Raw genomic sequence first — 23,756 nt, 5'->3', positions numbered from 1 at the left:
ATGATCAGCGAACTCTGGGGTAACCTATGCCAAGTTTTAGTTTACGTTTTTGGGCCTGCGTGTTTGCAAGTTAGCCGGCTGTTTAAAAGTAACTTGGGGGGCTTGGCCAAGATGGCAGCCGGTTAAGATGTGCTTCAGGGTCTCTCCGGCTCTGCCACGGAATAGCACCTTCTTAGCCTGCTCTCTGCAGTGCTTGTAATTTGACACAATAGAACACACCCGAACCCTGCACTCCCAAGAGGAGGCAAATGCACTACTGCACCTTTAAACAACACACGTAAAACAGCACTCCCAAAAGACGAGGCGATTAAACAAATTCAGGAGCATATAAAGTGACACACACATGTTTATTAATCCAATATTTTAGAAAGGAAAGCAAAGTATATTGGTTAATGCAGACTCCCAAATATCAAGTAACTGAAGCACCAAACCAGAATAAAATGTGCCATATATACATGTAGCAAAGAGCAAAGAAACTTAGAAATTATGTACACAAAGTAAGTAACACCTCACCGATCACTCACTCGACATCCTCTCCAGCTGGGGAACCCGTTGACAGCTGGGCTTGGACTCTCGACCGGGACTCGAGTTCTGTTCATCTTACGACAGTATGTCTACTCTGTAAGTGAGTTCCAATTCACCGGTTCTAGAAACCTCGCCCCCTTTTAAATGTTGCTAAAACTGAGCTGGCCGTACTGGTCTGTATCAAGGTCAAGACAGAAGCTGGCCAGGCTCCTGTATTTTGACTCTGAGACAGAGCTTTACATTCCGCACATTACCTGAAAGGTACCAAGCCCGCATCCCACACAACATGCTCCAATTCACTCTGATCAGTGGGGAGCAAAAACAAGTGAAGAGCGAAAACATGCCCTCCCCACTTTGCAGCTACGTGTGAACACAGAAAATTGAGTCTTTTACACAAGATAGAGTCAGCACAGAAAATGGAGTCAATTATGCCAAATGGTGCCAATGGTCAATATATCATTCTTAATATCACTACATTCCACCCTTTGACCATTGGCTTTCGTAACATATCGGTCTAAGATCAACTGCTTTAGGTCGAAGCATAGATAAGGGATTAGGCACACACTGGATAGAACAACATACTGATATCAAGATACATATTGCTAATATTATCCCACCTAGAACAGAGCAAAGTTTACCAAAACCCGGCAACCACCCAAACAACCAATCCCACCACTCTTTTCTACACCCTGCTTGACATCTTTAGCTAACTTGTGTAAAGCTTCAATGTGGGACTGAAGTGACTTAGAAAGGTCTGGAAGACTAAAGCAACACATTCCCTCAAAGTCCGAACATCCATGATCATGTTTCAATAGTAAATAGTCAATTGCAGCTCCTTTCTGTAGAATAGCTTTTCTTGCCCCCCACACATCGATTAATAATTCTGCTAAAGCAACTGATGTATGATTAATATTTTTCACCATCAAACATGCTAATTCACTAACAGCCCTAGAATTATAAATGGCTAGGCCTGGAATTCCTACTATTGAAGCAGCTAAACTAATATATTCAGACTAAGATAATAAAGGAATTTCAGAATCACAATGATCACTGAGTTGAACAGCTTCTCTCGTATTCCGGACATGTGATGATGGATGTAATGGGAACATCATGAGGCCTAATCTAGTAAAGGCAAATGGTCCACCTGTGATATTTGCTGGAACGTACGTATATGTAACATTACCACATGAGAATAACCACCCTACAGGCAATTTAACATGCCTTAAATGACTGGCAGCAGATACTACATTTTTGCATACCATATTATTCTGCATATTTTTGTATGTACTTTCATTTCGATTTTTTCATTAAGTTTGTTGTTCCCACGTCATTTGTGACTCAAGTCCTTTAAGTCGTATTTGAGCACATTTACTAATGGTAATGGGGTCGCAAGTTAAATTGTAACAAATGTCACCTTCAGAGATATTAAAGGCTATCACTTGTGTTAGATTTTTCCAAGTATCATCTGTAGTTTCTGGACAAAACCGGCAATACTCATAAGGTGACAAGTGAGTTCTTACATCATGTTCCTCCACTGCCCCGTCTGCATTTGTGACATTGAATGTCTGCAGAAGCACATCAACAAGGGTAGGTGTAGCAACGAGGCACGTGGAAATAAGATCCACAGTCCTTTTCATGATTGTCATGCAAAAGTACAACCTGTTGAGGACTGTCTGTGCAAGATAGGACCACACATTGTCAGGTTGAGTCAGCAGTGCTGTTGATTGGCGCAGTCGGCTGGCCACTTCGGAGTAAGGGGCTCCCGGTCCCTCCCGGCCCCACGCGAACACGACTAAACACACTCCAGCGAGCGCAAGCAGAGCACAGCCACGCCGTGCTGTGATCTAAAAGAACAGAGAGTAAACAGGTATTATTCATTCTCGCAAGTAACATTTATCAACAGGCATATGTTTCCATCTTTCCTACCCTGGTTTCATGATTAACAGGACGTTGTCCTTTCCTGTTGCAATAACCTCTGCCTGTTCGGGGGGGACTATTTGGAGATTCTTCCCACACCTTGGCTCCTGGATTCTTGTCAGAGGAGCCAAACCCTCCTTCCCCACGCACAGTGAGAAGGGCTGGGGCTGTCCCCTTCTTGACTAACCCTCCGTATACTGGCATGATCACTATTTGAGCGACTCTATCTCCAGGTTGTATTATCAAATCAGCGTCTCCACTATTCAGTAGGATGACCATGATTTCACCTTGATAGTCTGCATCAATGACCCCTCCCAGCACTTGAATGCCCTTTAGAGCCAATCCAGATCGAGAGGCAATCAAACCAAAGTGCTCTAGGGGAATCTGGATTCCCACTCCTGTCTCAATGAGTGCTATATCTCTTGGTTTGAGTCTGTACAGTTTTAAAGCATGCAGATCAAGACCTGCAGCCTCCGGTGTCGCCCGGTACTGAGCCAAAGTTCCAGGAGCTGTCTCCCAATAGAGAATAGCATTGGTGGCTACATGAGGCTGAATCTGCAAGGCTGGGGTTAGCATTCGCATGAAAGGGGTTTCCGCATTTGCTAAGGGTCTATTGCTCAGTATTTGCAATGCCTCATTTAAATGATCTCTCCAATTTTTCAATGACCCATCAGACAAATTGATCTTTCAACAATCCATTCATGCGCTCAATCAGACCCGCAGCTTGCGTGTAATACGGAATATGAATGACCCACTCAATGTTGTGTTGTACACAATAATCCTGTACCAATTTGCCTTTGAAATGAGGCCCATTGTCACTTTGAATCTGTAATGGAATTCCATAATGCAATATCAGCAAGTCTAACGTTTTCAATGTGTTCAATTTAGTAGCATGTTTACATGGAAATGCTATCAAATATCCAGAGTATGTGTCTACAGCTGTGCACACATATTGACATCCTCGACTAGTTGGCAGGGGCCCAATGTAATCAATCTGCCAGATCTGTGCTGGTAATTTTCCTCTGCCTAGCTGGCATCTCACTATCTGCGGGACTGGTCTATGTTGGGTATGCTGACAAATAGGACATTGTGAGATCGCAGTTTTAATCAGATCTAGGGAAATGTGTATCCCTCTATTCTCTGCCCACCTGCTAGTAATCTTTTCTCCAAAGTGTCCGCACTTCTGATGTGCCCATTTTGCAATCCCAACCAGGTCAGAATCTTGCATTGCCACCTCGGCCACCGAAATCTTAACTTTTTCAACAGTGAGGGAATTAAACCAGCGGTCGAGTGAGTCGGTGGAACAGTGAGCCTCTATATGATACACGGTAACTGTGCTTTGTGGCAACTTGGTCCAGATCTCTTTCCACAGTTCCTTACCCCACACTTCCTTTGAATATATCATCCAGTTATGGGCATGCCACGTGGGAAGCCAAATGGCCAACCCATTGGCAGTGGACCACGAGTCAGTGTATATATGACATTTTCCTGGCAATACTTGTTTCAAAGCTTGATACACAGCGTATAGTTCTGCGAACTGGCTACTCTTTCCCTTTCTAGTAGTGGTCAACAATGTCTTGGTCACGGGATTGTATGACACCGCCTTCCAGTGCCTTTTAGCCCCTACATACCTGGCTGAACCATCAGTAAACGACACATGCTTCCTGTCCTCTATAGACAATTAATCAAATGGCTTACTCCACTTCACAGGAGACTCCTGTATCTCAGGTACATCATGCAACACCTCTGTATCTCCCATTGGGGCTTGTGCCACCTGCTCATGCAACACCGCAGTGCCTTTGGGAACTACTCGGGCCCTATCCTGTATGTACTACTTCCATTTGATTATGCTGACCTCTTGCGGATGTCCTATTCTGTGCCTATTCTGTGAGTCTTGGGGGAACTCATCACCCATTGCATAATAGGAATCTCAGGTCTCAAAATCACATTGTGCCCTAAGATCAATTGCTCAGTATCCACCAGGGCCAAATAACATGCAAGCAACTGTTTTTCAAAGGGAGTGTACCGCTCTCCAGCATCTGGCAATTTCTTTGTCCAAAATCCTAAAGGCACTCTCGTGTTTTCCTTGCTTCTGCCACAGATTCCAATTAGCATACAGTCCTTGCACTGTCACATTCAGCTCAACATTCCCCTTCCGCACTGGCCAAAAATCCAAAGCACGCTGTATAGCCTCCTTTGCTGATTCAAATGCAATTTGCTGTTGCTCTCCCCATTCAAAAGCATTTTTCTTTCACGTAACTTTGTACAAAGGGGCCAAAATCTGACTCAAGTGAGGGATTTGCTGTCTCCAAAAACCAAACAATCCAATGAACCTCTGGGCTTCCTTCCTATTTCGTGGCACAGCAAATTCTTTGATCTTTTATTTCACCTGGGACACCACCCCTCTGTGTCCCTGATGCCATTGAATATCCCAAAACTTCATATTTTGAGACGGCCCTTGTACCTTTGAGGGATTTATCTCCCACCCTTTACTCTGCAAATACTCCACAATCCTGTCCAACTGAATCTGCACTTGCTCTTGTGTCTCTCCCTGTATAATTACGTCATCAGTGTAATGGCAAAGCTGTACTCCAGGAATAACAAGTGCCTCATCTAAATTCTCTGCCACCAGCCGGTGACAGATAGTAGGACTGTGTAACTACCCCATAGGGAGGCTTTTGAATGTTAGTGATCTACCATTCCATGAGAAAGAAAATTGTTCTTGGCATTCAGGGGCTATTGGTATAGAAAAGAAAGCATTGGCAATATCAGTAGTCGCATACCAAGTCCCAGGATGCTTCTGTATTTTCTCAATTAAGCTAACAGTATATGGGACAGCGGCAGTCAAAGGAGGTGTGTGCTTGTTCAATTCACGATAATCAATTGTTATGCGCCAAGTCTTGTCACTTTTGCGCACAGGCCACACGGGGTATTCTAGGCGATAGTGATTGGAGTCACCACCCCTGCCTCTATCAAGTCCTGTATGGTTGCACTGATCTCCTCATGCCCCCTGGAATTCTGTACTGTTTCAAATGAATTACCTTAGTATCCTGGGGCACCTTCACTGGAGGAATCTTCAAGTAACCCACTCTTACGGCGCCAACTGAAATGTACCTTTTTGATCCAAATTGATAGTACCCATCCTCCAAACACAGAGTCATTCCCTTCAAGATATCAATTCCAATAACATATTCAGAGAGGGGCACAATCAATACAGTGTACTCTCTTTTTGGTATTTTCCCTATTTTCATTTGGACCTTTGTCTGCACTGCTGGTGTCTCTTTTCCGCCTAAGCATGCGATTGTGAAAAACTGTCCTATAAACTTTTTGGGATTTCCATATATCAAAGTGGCCTCCGTTCCATTATCTACTAGGGCTCGGGCCCTCTGAACATTACGATGTTTCCAATGAATTTCTATGTCAACATAAGGTCTATTGTCTTTGCAAGTACCGGAGCTTGACGTATTTCCTAATCTGCTTTAAATCTGTCAATCTTTGCCCAGGTCAAATCCGGGTACAACCTGTCATACTCTCAGGGGAACTCCTCCCCCCTCCGGTTCTTACTGAGCCATTCACTTTCTGAATCTCTCCCTTCCTTCGTACTCAAATGGGCAGCTCTGTCACCTTCCTTTTCCTCTTCATCCACCTCTGATTTTCTCTGACTCACTTGCATTTTATTCTGCTAACTCACTTTCCTGCCACCGTCTTTTTTGTCCAAACATCTTTTCCGATACATCTCAAACAGACCTCTAGTATCTAGTTCACCTATCTTCTCTTTCTCCACTCCATCCCTCAACAAAGCTCCTAGTCGGCCTGTTTTTATCTGTACGTGTGTCTCCGATTTGGTAGCTCTTTCAGTTTTTATCCAGTCCCCCAGCTCTCCCAACTAACGGACTGCCTCAATCACCTGCGCCAAAGTATTACCAATCTGATTAAATAGCAAAGTCCTCATCACCTGTTTGTAAGCAGGGGGAGCCAAACGGATTATTTTATTTTGCACTGACACAGTTAAAAGTCCATCCATCAACTTATGTGCATTATCCAGAAAAATTGCAGTTTTCATCACTTCCTCCTTAAGCCTCTGTATAGCATCTCTCAATGTATACCAGAATTTATCGTTCACTGGCCAGTCTGAATCTGTCGGGTATTTCTGACTGCATCCAACTACTGCCAATTGTAACAGGTTAGTTTGATTATTGCCCTCGTAATTCCTAAACTACTCTTGCACTGTGGGATCAGTACTGAGTGTGCAGAATTTCATTGCATCTCCATGATCCAACATTACCCCAGAGGAGCCCATATCAAACAACCGCAACATCCATGTAAGCAGAGATTCTCCAGGTCTTTGTCAGATCTGTCTAAAATGTCATTAATCTCCTGCTGACGAAAATCCTCCATAGAATCCATTGCAACCCCCTATGGAAAATGTGGACCACTCTGTATTTACCTACGATGTATGGGCTGCACCTGAACCACTTTGCGTTCTTCCGACTCACCCTGACTATTGGCTTGATCACACTCTCCTCCAGAGTCTGAAAATTCTGAAGAATTCCCATCTCACGTTTCAGGGTCCCAGTCGATTCCTACCTTTGCAATAGCTAAACGTACTTTTCTCTTGTTAACCCTTCCTCTCCTTTTCTTGTACTTGTATTGCGCAATACGTACTGCAGCCTTTTCTGCCACAGTCTGTTAAGTTTCCAACTTATCTTGTAATAACTTATTCTGACAAGTTAACATCGTAGAGGTATTTTCGGCTCCAACAAACTGTTTTTCTATTTTTTCATGTTCGTGCTGCAGCTGAACAGATTTTTCATGCATTTTATGATAAGCACACAAGAGGATCCAGCCTCTTCGCCCTAACATGCTAAGCTCTTTTCCTTTCTCAACTGGCACTTTTTGCAAACACGCAACTACTTGTGCTGGCTCAGCGTCAGCTAAACACACATTCCAATACTCACTCAGTCTAGCGCAATGAGCCCACTCGTGGGCAAGCATACCATATGGGACTACCTCCCATCCAGGTATTTCAATTGGTATCCGGGAATCTGCCTTCTTTTTTCTGAAAAACATTTTTCTTTCCCCTTTTAATTTTCTTTTCGTATCCTGTTTGTGACGATAAAAATGGAGTGCTTGTAATTTGACACAATGGAACACACCCGAACCCTGCACTCCCAAGAGGAGGCAAATGCACTACTGCACCTTAAAACAACACACGTAAAACAGCACTCCCAAAAGACGAGGCAATAAAACAAATTCAGGTGCATTTAAAGTGACACACACGTTTATTAATCCAATATTTCAGAAAGGAAGGCAAAGTATATTGGTTAATGCAGACTCACAAATATCAAGTAACTCAAGCACCAAACCAGAATAAAATGTGGCATATATGCATGTAGTAAAGAGCAAAGAAACGTAGAAATTATGTACACAAAGTAAATAACACCTCATCAATTGTTCACTCAACATCCTCGCCAACTCTAGCTGTGGAACCCGTTGACAGCTGGGCTTCGACTCTCGATCGGGACTCAAGTTCCGTTTGTCTTACGACAGTACGTCTACTCCGTAAGTGAGCTCCAATTCACCTGTCAACATTCTCTGGCTTTAATACGTTTACTCAACGTGAGGCAAAGGTTCTAGAAACCTCGCCCCCTTTCTTCTGTTGCTAAAACCGAGCTGGCCGTACTGGTCTGTGTCAAGGTCAAGACAGAAGCTGGCCAGGCTCCTGGATTTTGACTCCGAGACAGAGCTGTACATTCCACACATTCCCTGAAAGGTACCAAGCATGCATTCCACACAACATGTTCCAGTTCACTCTGATCGGTGAGGAGCGAAAACATGTCCTCCCCACTTTGCAGCTACTTGTAGGCACAGAAAATGAAGTCTTTTACAGAAGATGGAGTCAGCACAGAAAATGGAGTCAATTATGCCAAATGGAGCCAATGGTCAATATATCATTCTTAATGTCACTACACTGCAATCGGTAGGGGAGTGAGGTGGCGCCGCTCTACATCCCGATAGCGCCTTCGGGGTAAGTGAAGAGCCCCAGAGACCTGACTGGTGAGCCCTGCAGGAGAGGATCGGTGGCGGCTGACCTGGGCCGGAGAGACTGCGGAGTCACGCGGTGCGCAACCCAGGCTGCTACAGATGTGAGAAGGTACCTGACCCCCCATACAAGACACGTTTACTAGAGATGTGGTGGGGTGCCCGGCAGGTGCAGCGGTGCACAGGAAAAGAAAGAAAGGAGTTCAGGACCGTGTGGTCTGGGCCGAGCGTGGAACCTTGGTGGGCGGGCCCTGTCACGGGCCTTGGCGATCGTACTGACCCAGAGCCGGAGGGAGAGCCAGCACAGAGACTGCGGGCAGCGTGGCTCTGAGACGACAAGCTGGTTGAGACCTCAGTTCCCCCTGCACGTGCCTCATGAAGGTCCTGTGCAGTGAGCGGTGAGTGCAGCGCACGGGAGGGGGGACCAGCAGGCTTCCAGGGGGACTAGGCCTCCATAGCCCAGAGAGTGCACAGGCGTTTCGGCCCTGGGCGCAGGGGGGGGCCATAGCACCGGCCTCCAGCAGGGGAAACCCCTACAGCAACTACCAAAGCTCGCCAAGTGAAGCCGTGCCTGGTGGAAGTCATTTGAAGTCTTTCGAGGTGCAGAGTATACACGGGCGTGCGCTTGGGCTCCCATTACTGCTGCGTGTTTGAAACCGGCAGCACTTTCGGGCATAGCTCCTGAAGGAAGACCCCCCGCCATAGTGCATTACAGGCTGCTGGAGTGGCCACTAGACCAATCCTGAGAAGTTTGGGGCCCGGTGTGGTATCTGACCAAGGGGCCCGTGGGTACACACTTTGCGGACTATCCCTGGAAGGACATTGTGGCAGTCAGCAACAGCTTTCCTCCCAGCTTGCACAGTGGTGGTAGAAAATCAGATGCTGGGCCCCGCCCGGTTAGCAGCACTGAACCTCGGCGAACCGGACCCGCTGTGCCCTCAGGCGGCTCGTCAGGAGAACCCTGAGCCCAACAACTTATGGGGAGCTTTTCCATAAATACGGGCCTGGGTGGACTGGGCATGACTGCGGCAGCCTCTGGCCCCCCTCGACAGAGCTAAGCAGGGACATTCATACTCTAGGCGATCGGGACAGAACGAACTAGGAGGAATTTGAGATGGCGACTGCCTGCATGAAGAAGGATTGGTTGGTCAAGGAGATGCTGATGAAACAGCCCAAGCAGGGTGCAACAGAGGGTCAATCCCAAGACGGAGAAGGGCAACAGGATGGACAGGAAGGAGCAGACGCCCAAGCCACGAAGGCCTTCATGACCGAGCTGCCCGCGTCTCTGCGTGAAGACCTTTAAGAACTCAAAGGACAACTCTCAGCTGATATAAAAGAACTGAAGCGCAACATGGAAAAAGTGGTAGACCATGTAACGTCCCTAGGAGAGCACGAAGCAGGTAGAGACGAAGAGATAGAAATGATGCAGCAAGAAATTATTCGCCTAGAAGAGCAACATATAGAGCTTCAAGCCCAAGTGGAGGACTTGGAAAACCACTCCCGCGGGAACAATGTTCGCATTATAGGGGTACCAACGAGCATTGAAGGGGAGGATATCGGGACATATGTGCTGACCCTTTTCCGACACTTGCTGGGCGAGATCATACGGCAGATATCCAGATGGACCAGGTACACCGGGTGGGTATGCCGCGGACTGGCAAGGCCCCACCTGCAGACATCTTGGCATGTGTGCATGATTTCCAAATAAAAGAACAGATCATTAGACGAGCAAGGGACATACACCCGGCACAGTTTCAGGGACACTCGCCAACCATCTTTCAGGATTTATCGTCCACCACCCTTTACAAAAGAAGAGAATTTCGCACTATCACAGTACACCTCAAAGAGAAAGGAATTTCATACTTCTGGGGTCATCCCTTCCGGATTATCTTCCGCTACGAAGGTAAAATGCTGCAGCTGTGCTCTCTAAAGGAAGCCAGAGAGGTCCTAGGGATCGCAAAACCTATGTCGAGAGTCGTACTGCATGTCACTGAAGAGACTGAGACACACACAACCCTGCTGGCAAAGAGCAGGGTAATCTTCTCCCTCCCACAAACCTGACATAGAAACCATAGCTAAAGAAAGAGGAATAGTTTCTAACTCTCAGGCCAGCGGGCCAGACCAGAAATCCCCCAGCTGAGTGTTTATACACCACACTGGAGAGCCCACAGGCACGGTGGAGCGGGGGCCGCCCCCATTGATACTGTTGCCTTTATAAGGAAACCTGTCACTTACCCAGTGCAGGACACAGGCTTGGAAACTGCTGGACTGTCCTCTGGCTTGCGCCCCTACGAACATTCCTACCTAGATGAACTGTTGTCTCACATATTATAATTTTGTCCCCATCTGGAATTCGATGGGAGAGATGTTGTTTTTCTGTGTGGGGATTTATTGTTTGTTTCCTGCGCCGGTCATAGAACAGATAGATGCATGGCCTCAACGAAACACGCCAATAGGCCACGATTTTCCTTTTCAGTCCACTCTGATCACTCACCACATTGCAGCGCTAACACTTCCTATGACAACATGGGCAAAGATCTCAAGATTGTAAGCCTCAATGCCCGTGTTCTTAATCACCCAGTAAAACGCACAGCAATTCTCTCCATATTGTAAAGCTCTGGTGGGGATATTTGTCTGTTGCAAGAGACTCCTCTCTTGGCAAGGGACACAGTGCGCATGTGATCACAGCGTTTTCCACATCAGTATTGGTCCTCTAGCGCTGCCAAAAAGAACGGTATCACTATCCTCTTTGGAGCGAAATTCAAAGGGAATGCAAAATCAACACTCTATGGAGTAAAGGGTTGCGATCTTGTACTTAGAATTCAGTGGGGCTCCACACATTTCACTTTAATTAACATATACACCCCAAACACGCAACAAGAACCCTTTGTTGTTCGGACCCTTACAGAAGTTTTGGCAACTCCTAATGCAGCAATACTAGTGGGGGGAGATTTTAATCTAGTAGTGAACAACTCATTAGACCGCTCGTGACAACGGACCGCACAAACACGTGGCACTCTCTCCTGAGAGCAGGCGGTTGTTGGAGGAGAACTGCATGCAGGATATTTGGCGGCAGCTGCATACGGAGACACGAGACTACACATACTATTTGGCTGCGCATAAATCATATGCACACATAGATCATTTCCTAGCATCAACAACACTAATCCCCTGGTTAAGGAATGCATCTATAGAGCCAAGATCCCTTTCAGACCACGCAATGATTATGGTTACAGTCAAGCCTGATGGCGCCTCAGGGACAGCCTGTTGCAGTCCCCAAAAATGTTACTAGATATGCGCATGAAGCTCGTAGAATACCTGAGGCACAATGATAGAGAAGACACCTCTCTGGCAGCAATCTTGGAAATGCTGAAGCTCGTAATGAGAGTCGAATTTATTGCAGTATCGGCAGCCGAAAACCAAGAACACCGGGATAAATGACAAAGTATAGAGCGAGAGATTAGGGAGAGTCTGTCCACAAACGCACAGGCGCCATTAGGTTGTGGAAGGAGCTGGAAAGGAAGCGGCTCCTCCTGAAACGCTTAGACCTGGATAGGGCGAAATATGCCCTACTCAGACTTATTATAACAATGCAACAATGTCTCAACAGGTAAATCAAGCAGGGGGACTAATTGGAAAATGTATTAATCACATAGCACAGGGAAGAAAACAAGGGAGACCAAAGGAAGGTGAAAAGATTGTTATTTGCTTATAGAAGCACAGAATTACAGCTAAATTGCAGTAACCATAACAATCAATTGTGCACTGAAAGTGTTGTGGTGAATAAACGGCGCAGTGACACAAGTGATTAAGAAAAACAACGTAAAGCGGCGCAAATAAATAATAAAATAATCAATGACGGTCAGACAAATTATTTATGATCACAAAAACATAAATTCATTGTTTGTGGAAGACCTATGAAAAAGCCGCAAATGGGTTGTAGAGTCGCCAGCGTTTTGACCTTTCTAACTTAAGGTCATCATCAGGACGATGGTTACATAATTTAATTAGAAGTGCTCTATAGAATAAGAACAAAAGGAGGAAAAATTAGTGGAATAGAAGTCGGGCAGAAATGAAAAATACCGGAAGAAAAAGTAGAAAGGACATGGGTACCTGTAAGTATTCAATGAAGGGGCTGAAGGAAAGTAAATCCTATGTGTCTGGTAGTCAGGGACAAAGAAACGTAAAGCAGCAATCCGGGGCGAGGGAAAGTCTGTATAAGGGGAGGGAAAGGTTAGCTAAAGCACTTACATGAGTGCAGTAATCAGAAGAACAGATACGGGGACTTACCGGGAATGAAAAGTGCGTGGAGGGAGGAGCAACATGCGAGTGCAATTAAGGGCAACAATCTAAAAGGAAAAGCAATCCCGTCAAGGAAAAACCACACGATCAAAGTATAGGGATCGTGAAAGCAGAAGGGAAATTGATTCGCTGACCGGCGAATAAGGTGGAATGGCAGCGGGGTAATTCCAGAAAAAGTTTCAGGTTTTAAAGTGAACCTGAGCAAATCACAGGTTCTAAATGTATCCACTCCACAGGCATATGAAGAGGATTTACGGAAAAGATTCCGTTGCAATGCGCAAAGCAGTCGATCACATATCTGGGCATCCAACTAGCCCTGACACTGCCTAAGACTCCTGTGCTAAATTACTCAGCGCTTGTTGACCACAACGAAAGTGCTGGTCACATCTAAAGCTGTCCTGGTTCGGTCGAATCGCAGCGGTAAAAATTACGGTATTTCCGCGTATCCTATAAATCTTCCAGACAGTGTCACTGGTTCCTCCATCAAAGGCCCTGCGCACTCTGCAACTAGCTATTAATACTTTTATTTGGGGAGGAAAAAGGCACGACTATCCATAGCCCAAATTTCACAGGCCAAACAGGAGGGGCGCTTGGGCCTTCCGCTGATTTACGGGTACCTGTAGGCATCACACCTCCACTATATAGTGGAAGGGAACCGCCCGCTTTCCGAAAAACACTGGACCTTTATGGACCAAGCGGTGGCTGGTATAAATATTTGGCTGGAGCGCTTGGGGTCTTTACTCCCCCCCTAGTCACCACCGCAACTATGAAAGTATGGGATGCTGTGGCACGGAAAAGGGGCCTAACGACATTCCCTTCCCCGATAGTGGATAAGCCAGACTTTCCCGGGCTGTAAATCAAAGGTCTTCCAAAGATTGAGAGAGGCAGGGTGAAAACTGATGGGTTCGTTGCTTGATCTGGAAGGGATCATCCCAATTGAGCAATTGAGACTGGGTTATAACCTTCCCCAGTCCGATGACTTTCACTACTTACAGTTAAGACATTGGGTACATCCCCGGCTTATCTCCCAGAGGCCTCGCGGCCACTCACAATTTAGAAAAAAGTGGCGTGTCGGTAAAAAAGAAGATAAGCACTTAGGGGCAGATTTATGAGCCCCTTGCGCCACTTTTGCGTCACTTTTAACATGGGAAAAGTGCCGCAAAAGTGGCGCAAGGGGCTCATAAATCTGCCCCTTAATATCCGAACTTTACACCATGCTTGCCACTGGGAAGGAGGGCGGGCGCACTAAGAGGCAATTGCGATGGGAGGAGGAACTGGGTAGGGCCCTCTCGGACAAAGAGTGGGAAGATATCCATTTTAGAGCACATCACACTGCGTACAGTACGACAGGGAGCGAGTCGGCCTACACAGTTATAACATATTGGTATCTCACCCCGGCCCGCATTCCTAGCTAAGATAAAAAACACTCTGAGAAGTGTTGGAGGGGGTGTGGGCTGCCGGGCTCCCTAGTGCAGTTACTGTGGCACTGCCCAAAACTGTGACGCTTCTCAGAGGCAGTTTTGAATGACATTGATAAGGCTTTTCACACAGAGATTCCACGTTTCCCAATTTACACATTGCCAAGACTGCCAAATGCGTTGACTTTTTCCCTACGCTCACTGAAAGGGACACAAATGGCATTGGCGCTGCTCGCGGCACGACAAGCGATCCTTGCGCAGTGGGGCACCAAAAATGCGTCAGATCACACGACATGGCTGCACATTTCTCGCTAATGGAACGCCTCTCCCTGATTACGGAGTACAAAGGAGAGGATTAGGCCGATTTATGGGCCACTTTTATCCAGATTCTCTCAACAGACATGCAAAAGGTGACATGCCCAAAATGTCTTCAAATATTACACTTGCTCCCAAGTGAAGAGGAAGAATCTTTACGACCCACATAGCAGGCCCAGAGCTTTGAAGATGTATCAAACACTTAGATATGTATCATAAGCTTGCGCTAGACCTACACCGGTGCAGGGTTTAGGGGGTGGCAGGGAGTGAGGGAGGGGGTTTTCTTTCTAGCAATAGTTACGGTTTTGGATTTGATTATTGTATTTTATGTTTGAATTTTTATTACGATGTGCATAACGCTGCCAGCCTCCAGGTTTTGGCATTGAAGCTGTGTTGACTTGCTCATTGCTCATTGTCAATTGTCATGCGCTGCCGGCCAAGTGGTTGTAGGCACACAGCTGTGTATTGATGTCTTGGATCACTGAATAATAATAAAAAGAATGGTTCCATAGAAGTAACTGGTACTATCTCTTCTGAAATGTATACGTAATGTATGCTTTGGGCTTTTCCTGCTATGTACCACTAAACTCAATAAAATTTGTCATTAAAAAAAAAGATCAACCAATACTTCAAGCGCCTAGATGCTGGATGCCCCACATGCTCACTCGCTGATGTGGACCTACTACATTTGCTTTGGGGATACCCTGTCCTACTTGACTCCTGGAAAGCAGTGGCAGATACTCTGTCGCATTGTACGGACAGAGTCCTCTCCCCCGAATGGTACACATACATTCTACACCTGTACAGAAGAAACCATAACAACAAAGTCACCTCCAGGTTCCTAGACTTGGGGATGGCATTGGCTGATCACCAAAAGGTGGAAAGCCCCTGACGCCCCCTACTTAATAATGTGGAGACCCTCAATGCTTACTTGGGCTAAAGCAGAAAGCGTCGCACTTCCTCAAGAGGATACGCTAGGTGTCCGAAAGGTCCCTCTCGCCACTGGCTGAGATACGATACTGGCCGCACTATTGCTCATACACAACAACGTCCCCAAATCCAGCTGCTGCTGCGCTCTCAAAACATGCACTACAAGTAGCAAGCGATGCAGAAAAAGCCAAGTTAATGAGATAGCAAACAGTGCCAACACACATGCCCACTCCATAGAAGGCCACAAACCACTGCCAAAATACCTGCCAGCTGCGCCAACCTCAACCTAAGGGAAGAGTCAGCCGGGGTGACCAGGAGCTAGCTATGTTGTTCAGTCACATACCATATTATGTGTTGATTTGTCACCGTTTCATTATAACCTGCCTCCACAGTTAGAGATGTACTGAGTATTACACAATGAAAGCACGGATGCATAGCACACACTTCGATAACCTCAGAGGAGCTGCGTTATCCAATAATCTATGTGGTAGTTTGCCAATTGTAGATGATGATGAGCGATAAAAGCTGTTAGATGCGGCATAATGTCAAGATACTCGCCAGAAGTTCTATGTAACAAGCAACTACACAATACAGTAGCTTGTATAACTGCACAGCTCATGTACACTTGGAAAAACTCAATAATAACCGATTTAAAAAAAACAAGTTGATTTTACATAGAAAAAAAACCTGGGACAAATGTTTTAGTTAAATCTGTTTTGGATGCTTGAAGGGCAGCAATAAAATCCAAAATTAAAAGGAAGTGACTGAAAGATCTTAAATATTCCATTTGATATTTCATTGAGTTTGAGAGTTAAATGAGAAAAATGCATCTTTCTCAAAATCACATATGTTAACTTGTGGATTTTTTAATATGCAGCCATTTCCAATAGTTAGAATTTTACTTCCATAGGCCAATATTCATTTTTGGTTCTACCTTGAACTCCTAAAATCAGCACCTATGCGCAATTTGTAGATTCATCACTTGGAGCATAGGTGCAAAAAATAATTTTATCCTAGTCATGGACTTGAGCACTACACTAAACTTGATGTGCTAAGACTTTTTTTGGGGGTGCATGTTTTTTAAAACTCTTTTTGTTGAAACTGTTTATCATACAGCATGTACGGAACGTGAAATCAGAGTATCACATGTCGCTTCTAGCAGTAAAGATCTACATCACCAAGAGCAAAGGATGGCGATACATCAAGGATGACTCTTTTATAGCCTTTTGCAGAATGTGGAAAGTTCACCCCTAGTAGCTCAGCAGGGATTATCTACACATCCCTCCTCCCCCACCAAGCCAGCCTCCCATCTGTGCCCCCTGCGCTTTAGTGAGCTCTGCCGGTTGAGTGAAAGAATCCTTCTTCATCCGCCAGCTGCGAGGGGGCTGACTTGCACAGCAGACATGCCCATTCAGCTAAACATCCTAGGCACCAACACCGCTGCCTTTCTTCTACCTAGGTGGCTGGTATCACCGTAAAACTACGCCTGTCGGAGCATTGTGGAACACCATCTTATCCGTGAACGCACTGCGGCCTACCTGCCGTGAACGGACTGTGCCTCTTGGCTGGGAGGCGGCCGGCGTGATCCTTGCACCTCTCGACTGATTGCCCCGGAGGGGGTGACACAGCCCGGCTGGAGGTGCTGCTGCGAGGACACAGCTGCACGAGACTTGGGGCCCGGCTGGGTCTTGGCTCCCGTGGCGGAGAGGGCTACGCAGCGAGCACGGGCCTAGAGGCTCGGCCCGGCCCCCGCCCTAGAAGAACAGTTTGCCGCAGATGAATCGGCAACGCTGCGAGGGGGAACCTCTGCGACTGTGGTGTGGCATACCAATAGAGGGGTAAGGAGCTAAGGTGGGGGAAAGCGAATACTTGCACATTTGCGGGCTATCTTGGCTGTGTCACCTGGACTCTGTGGGCCTACCCCCCCCCCCGTAATCCACCGTCACTGCAGTTGCCCCACCTGGCCCGGCGGGGGTTGGCTTAGACCTCCTGCCGTGCCACCGCCCCGCTGGGTCTTGCCGGCACCACCCTGACATTGGCTACTTGGTGATTGCTGCTGTTGCCAAAATAGGGGCTCTGGATGGCCTTTGCAGACACCGCCACGGCCAAAGACTAGACCTGGACCCCCACTTATGGCCTCCATCAACCCTGCGGGGTGTTCTATCTGCAGCGGGGAGCAGTGGAAGTTGTGCTGACCCCCTCTACTCTGTGGCACACCATGATGCACCTGCTGCCCACCTAAGCACACAAGACTGAACGTGCACCACTCCCACCCCCCCAGCACTACTTACTCGCCGGTTGCTGATCGCGTTGGTTTTTTGGGCCAGCTGACACACCAATCCCACACTTGCCTAGCGCGGACATGCACCGTCCTCATCGCTGCTTTTGGTGTGGGGCCCGGTGTCTTTGCAGGTCGCTGGTGATGGGGATGGCCGATGCAAAACAATCAAGGCTCACATTGAAGGGCCGCAAGGAGGGCAGGGCTGAAGAATCACCTCACGAGGCTTGCGAGCGGGCCACACAGACGGAAGCCTTGGAGGTTCAGGACGACAGTATACGCACTCTGCTCCTCAAAGTTAAATCTAGCCTGAAAACCATTGACTCTAAGATCGACAATCCCACCTCCCGTCTAGACCAGGTCAAACTGCTGGTTGACACTCATGATGTCCCCATCACGCAACTGGAGGCAAGTGTCTCAGATGCAGACGACACCGGGGGTGGACAACAGGCAATGACTCCTGGAAATGCAAAAAATGAAAGAATCCCGCTCCTGCAGTAATAATATATGCATTGTAGGACTTCCTGAAACCGCCGCCATTACCAAAATGGAAACCTAACTTGAATCACTGTTACGTGAATTGTTTGGCGAGGCCCTGTCAGACCTTCTCATTGTAGAGCGGGTGCACAGATCACTGGGCCCACTGCCCTCCCCAGGGACCCCCGCTCGCCAATTATAGCTTGCCTACTGAACTTTCGTGACTGCAACTCAATATTCCGGAAGGCGCGAGAGATGGGGGAGGTCATGCATCAAGGTAACCCATTATCCTTCTACCCTGACTTTACATCAAGTGTGCAGGCTGCTCGCAGAGACTCCCTCCCAACTAAGTGCATACTCGAGCAACTTCACATCACATATGCGCTCTTGTACCCTGCTAAGTTGTAGAAACAAACCAGGCTACTTCACCAACCCCAAGGCTGCCCTGGTGTTTGCAAAGCGATTGCAAAAATCGCTTCCCCGGATCGTCAGTCGCCCTCCGAAGAAAGCCACGCAAGCCACAATGACTGAACTTGTTCATGATAGGTAGCGCCTCTTGAGGAAATTTGATTACGGCTCCATCTTGCGTATTGACACCATTGTGATGTTGCCCTCACTCAGGCGCCGACGACCTTCGTAGCGTTTCTTCGTACTCTGAACTGTAACATGTTAAATGACCTTTTTCCTGTCTCTCTGAGCAAAGTACATTCTGGGACCCGGCTCGAAGCAACTAATTTCCGTGATAACCATCTATTGACCCTTGGTGATCCTTCTCTGCCTTCCCTTTGTTTTACGAATCCCCACCTGCATCACGCAAACACGTCCTGTTGTAAATTAATTAAACTTAGGAATGCTCATGCCACCTGGCCTATAGGGTCAGGTAGAGAACACGACCCTAGGGAAGGAATTTCTATTACCTGTTATCCTGTATCTTGTAAAAGGAATGTTTGCTAGTGGATGACATGTTTTTGCACATTGAGGGCGTTGTTGCTTTAGGAGATTTAAGCGCTATAAAAGACTGTGAGCCACGGATTGAAGTGGCAGTCTCCTGAGAACCTACCACTGATGTACTTCTAGGACAACTGTACCTAGCTGCAGCTAATAAATTGAAGTTCCTATGCCAACAGAGTGTTCCGTGTCTCTGTACAATTAAGCAGGCGAACTCAGAAGATTTCAGGCGTACCCTGCGCCGCCAGGCCTAATTCAGCCTGGTTCTTCACTCTGGTGTGACCCTATTGGCAATAGGCAGCTAAAGTTCGAGTTTTATTGCTAATCTCCTCGCTGTGTTCCTGCTTGTTCTATTGTGATTTATCATTCTCATTGTTCTCCCTTGCCGCGACCTGCTGCGCTCAGCCACCCTGCCTCACGGCACGGGTATGCCTGGTTGAGCCCACGTACCCACCAAGTTGGGGTTCCTTGGGTGGGGGAAGGTTCGATTCTCAACCATGTTGGGGTGTTGGAGTGGGATGGGGGAGTGGGGGAATGCTCCTGAAACGGGTGTTGCTGCAGATCTGCATCCCCAGGCTGTTTCAGAATTGCACACGTTTCAATGCAAATTCAACAATGATGGCATTTGATGGCGCTGCTAATGCATTTTATTTAGCACCAAGGCTTTATAACAGGATGAATAACCACATACTTTTACTTATGCCTATACTAGAAACGACTCAATGACAGAGATAACATTCATGATGTGGAATATTAGAGGAATGAATAATTTTCGTAAAGCACGCCTCTTACACTCATATCTTGCTAGAGACAAGACTGACGTCTGCTTTCTCCAGGAGACTCCCCTGACAGCTCACAGCGCCGCCAGACTCCGATCGAAACACTGGGATGACACTCACTCTTCCTTTTACTCAAATTATGCCAGGGGAGTCACAATTTTATTCAGAAAAGGTTTGCCTTGACCCTCCACACACACCCTTATAGATACTGATGGGAGGTACATGATCCTCAAGGGCACCCTCTATGCCCAACTTGTGATTCTGGCAGCTGTTTATGGTCCAAACACGGACAACCCAGACTTTTACACTCAAATCTGGAAACTCATCTCCTCCTTCGGTCCACTCCCATTGATATGGGGTGGTGATTTCAATATTGCAAAACAAACAAGTCTAAGGGTCTATGAAGGACACCTAAACCTATGGTGACCTAAGTGCCTGTACGTACACTATGAGACTAAATCTACACAGGAAGCCCTACCTAAAAGGATGGAATACCATCACTCACCGAAGTGACATGCTGATCCACCAATCTATGAAACGAGCATTTAACAATAACAGAGATGCGCTTTTAGAAACTAACATGATCAGGCCTAACACTTCTAGATTAACGTGTGTGAACACATTCAGTGCTGCTTCCAACAGTATTCAAAAGGCGATTAGAAGACATTGGTGGTTTTTGAATATTAAAAATGAGACCTTACCACCACCACCACCACTCTTTGCCTTTAAAAGAAGTTCGAATATCAGAGACAGTTTGGTGCACACACGTCCACGTGACATGACCCGTACATCATCCACTCAGAACACATTGTGGAATTTGCCACCAGTCAGGGGACATTATCCCTGTGGGTCTTGTGCTGCATGTCCTCAAATAAGCCATTCTACCATGGTTGACATTGGAACTGAGAGACCCTGGTCTCAAGCAAGACATACCAATTGCAATAGCGAGAGACTTAACTATTTGATAACGTGCCCCTGCCAATTGAAATATGTGGGGATGACGACGCGAAAGATCAAATTCTGCATATCTGAGCACAAGAGCACGATTAGGTGCAATGAACAATCTACAAAACTGACTAATCATTTCTTAACTTTAAAACATAGAGCGGATGATTTACGCTGGACAGTTTTAGAACAACCAGCCATTCCCCCTTAAGTTACAGATGTCTCACGATTTCTTTTTCAAAAAGAACAACGCTGGGTTTTCAAGCTTAAGAGCGATCACTTAGGTCTAAATGATGATATTCCTTGGACCTTGCTATAGTAACCTAGTCAGGTCAGCCCTCTGTTTTAAACCTTTAGTTGACAAGGCTTCTGTATCACCTAGCCATTGTAATGATGCACCGCTATTGAGTGTACTCTTTTGTCGAAGTGACACCAGTGTATATACTTGGGATTTTGGAATTAAGCTTAGCAGACGGCCTGCTTCTTGAGCATCCGTTAAACAAGTATGCTGTATCCGTTTTTGGTCCATTTGATTTCACTAGACAATTATCTATACATTCGGGAACATTTGATCCCATTGGTGAATTACATATACAACTGGGTTTCATGCTAGTGTTCACTTTTCTTTTGCCATTTTATACATGTTCGCATGCACTATGATACTGTAGATCACCTATTAGTGGACTCAGTGCTATGCATTAATGATAAAGCAACAATTACTTTCTTACAATATACTGCGGTTGTTGGGCGCCGCAGACGATATCGTTTTTATCGCCTTATTGACACCTTTTGCTATCATCTCTATTGTGTTCTCTATTGCTTCAAGTTACTAATAGTGTAATCGATAGTAATAATACGGAGTTTTCCCAGTAGAAGTTTACTCCCTTATTTGCTAAGAGGAGCTTCTGTATGGTTGAATGGGTGTTATTTTCACCATGTTTTTCGATACTGCACAGTCTCTTGTGGCTCATTCCTCGGAAGTGCAAGGCACTACATTTCCCATCGCTCTAAGCGCCTGACAGCGTCACGTCCGGTGCGCAATAGTTAGACATTTACCTTGATGGTATTTATTGCCAGTTGTGAGCCTCGCGCGGTGCCTCCGGTTGCAGCCTTGTACAGCACGGGGTACCGACGGAGAGGTAAGTTCCTCAGCAGTAGCGGCGCATATACTTAACAAGGGTGCGCAGTTTCCACCAATGTAGTAATTCGGTGGTTTGAATGCAGAAATATCCCGATGAGTCTGCGGGTATCCAACCGAGGTATATTTAAAGCTCCTCACAGAATTGTGAATTTAAATAGCATGAGGGTGCCGTCCATTGCGCTTTTTGGCTTTCCCAAAAAGACACTTTTTTCTAACAAGGATACGTTTTCATTTAGACTCTTTACACATATGGTCATTGGACCGATTAAGATTGTCTGCGGTTCCCTCAGTGGTTTCGTCATTCTCTGCCTTTCCAAAGTCAGTATGGCGATTTTTGATTACGATAGCTCCCACCATACGACGGCGCTACAAGTATGGCTTCGACCATTAGAATGCTAGTGGTGCAGGGATGTCAGGAGACAGTTCTTGACAGAATTACACAAATGTCTCCTTGTGTTGATTAAATTTAGGCCACTTTCAAGATCTGTTTACTGTGGCTTTTTTCAGAAGCTAGATTGCCTCATTGAAATTTCTAACATCTAAGTGGCAGTTTGCTTTGTTGTTTGATGTACTGTTTTTGTATATAGATTCTCTTTAATAGTTCGGGGTTGTCGACACTATTGGAGCACACAATGAGATCCACAGCTACTCTCTGTGTGCATCTAGTGATATTACTTTCATGTAGTTTTCTCAATTTTGTTTCGGAGCGGTGCCTCATGTCCTGAGCTGTTGCCAGGTGAGGTGTTGTCCATTACTCGCAAGCGTCGGGTAAGTCTTGATTGCACATCAGCGGAATTGGTTTGATGCAATGCTTCATGTATGTATCTTATTCACATCCGATAAACTGATGCCTTGTCACTTTTTCTACACAGGTTGACTTATACACATGGACCACCTATCTGAGATCTAGTGTGCTATAGGTTGTATTGTTTCCATCTTAAATTTTGTTTGGTTACACTTTTTTGAGCACATGCAGTAGCAATTTACATCTAGGTCCTGAAGAAAGCTAGACACCAACAGGGTCATGATAGCTGAAACATGTAGACCACGGTTGCAGTTATTTTGTTAAAACTGCCTTTTTGCACTGTTTTTAATCCTGTCATCATGAGACAACTAATAAATAGTCTTGTGCCTCCTGATAGTCAGTTTTAATTCACATTAGCACATTTAATGCTTTAGTTTGCACTGCGCTCATCACTCACATTTCATAACAACAGCTCCTCATTATGGGCCTCATGTAGGTAAATAAATTTTACCGGTTCTTAAATACCGAGCCGTACCGAATCGGTAAATAAGAATCGGTAAGTTACATGTAGGTAAAAATTCGGTAACAGTTACCGAATCGGTAACATTCGGTAATTAAGAATCGGAAATGACCGAATCGGTAAATACCGAGGTGGTATATACCGAATCGGAAAATACTGAGGTGGTATATACCGACTCGGAAAATACCGAGGTGGTATATACCGAATCGGAAAATACCGAATCGGCATGTACGGATTCGGTAAAGAAAATCACATGACTTGACGAAACAGCTAATCAAGTGCAACGACAGCCCACCCAACAAGGAACAGGCCACACCCAGGCAGGTGTACAAAATTAGCCGAAGTGGCCACACCCAGGCAGGTGTACATAATCAGCCGACCCTGGAGAGGCTTGGAGTGCAGAGGAGAGGCAAGGAGCCGTTGCATGTGCGAGCGGGTAAACAAACAGCATGTCCAGCCAGAGAACACAGAAAG

At 46.2% G+C, this 23,756-nt stretch overlaps 1 protein-coding gene across 2 annotated transcripts in view; it reads left to right on the top strand.

Annotated features, from left to right (window-relative positions):
- LOC146817393 (uncharacterized) overlaps window positions 1-23,756 on the top strand; it is a 1,110,110-nt gene that overhangs the window by 248,530 nt on the left and 837,824 nt on the right. Inside the window, exon 1 of one of the 2 annotated variants that reach the window (XR_014962542.1) lies at window positions 16,924-17,287. The exons of the other annotated variant lie outside the window; for it this stretch is intronic. The gene's annotated coding sequence lies outside the window, so the exon portion shown is untranslated. Of the gene's footprint in view, window positions 1-16,923; window positions 17,288-23,756 lie in introns of those variants that run through there. 2 annotated transcript variants of the gene reach the window in all.

Source organism: Triturus cristatus, chromosome 6 (assembly GCF_964204655.1).
Source record: "Triturus cristatus chromosome 6, aTriCri1.1, whole genome shotgun sequence".
In the NCBI taxonomy this organism is placed as follows: domain Eukaryota; kingdom Metazoa; phylum Chordata; class Amphibia; order Caudata; family Salamandridae; genus Triturus; species Triturus cristatus.
Note: the sequence above shows the minus strand (reverse complement) of the source record. Positions and strands in the feature narration are given on the sequence as shown.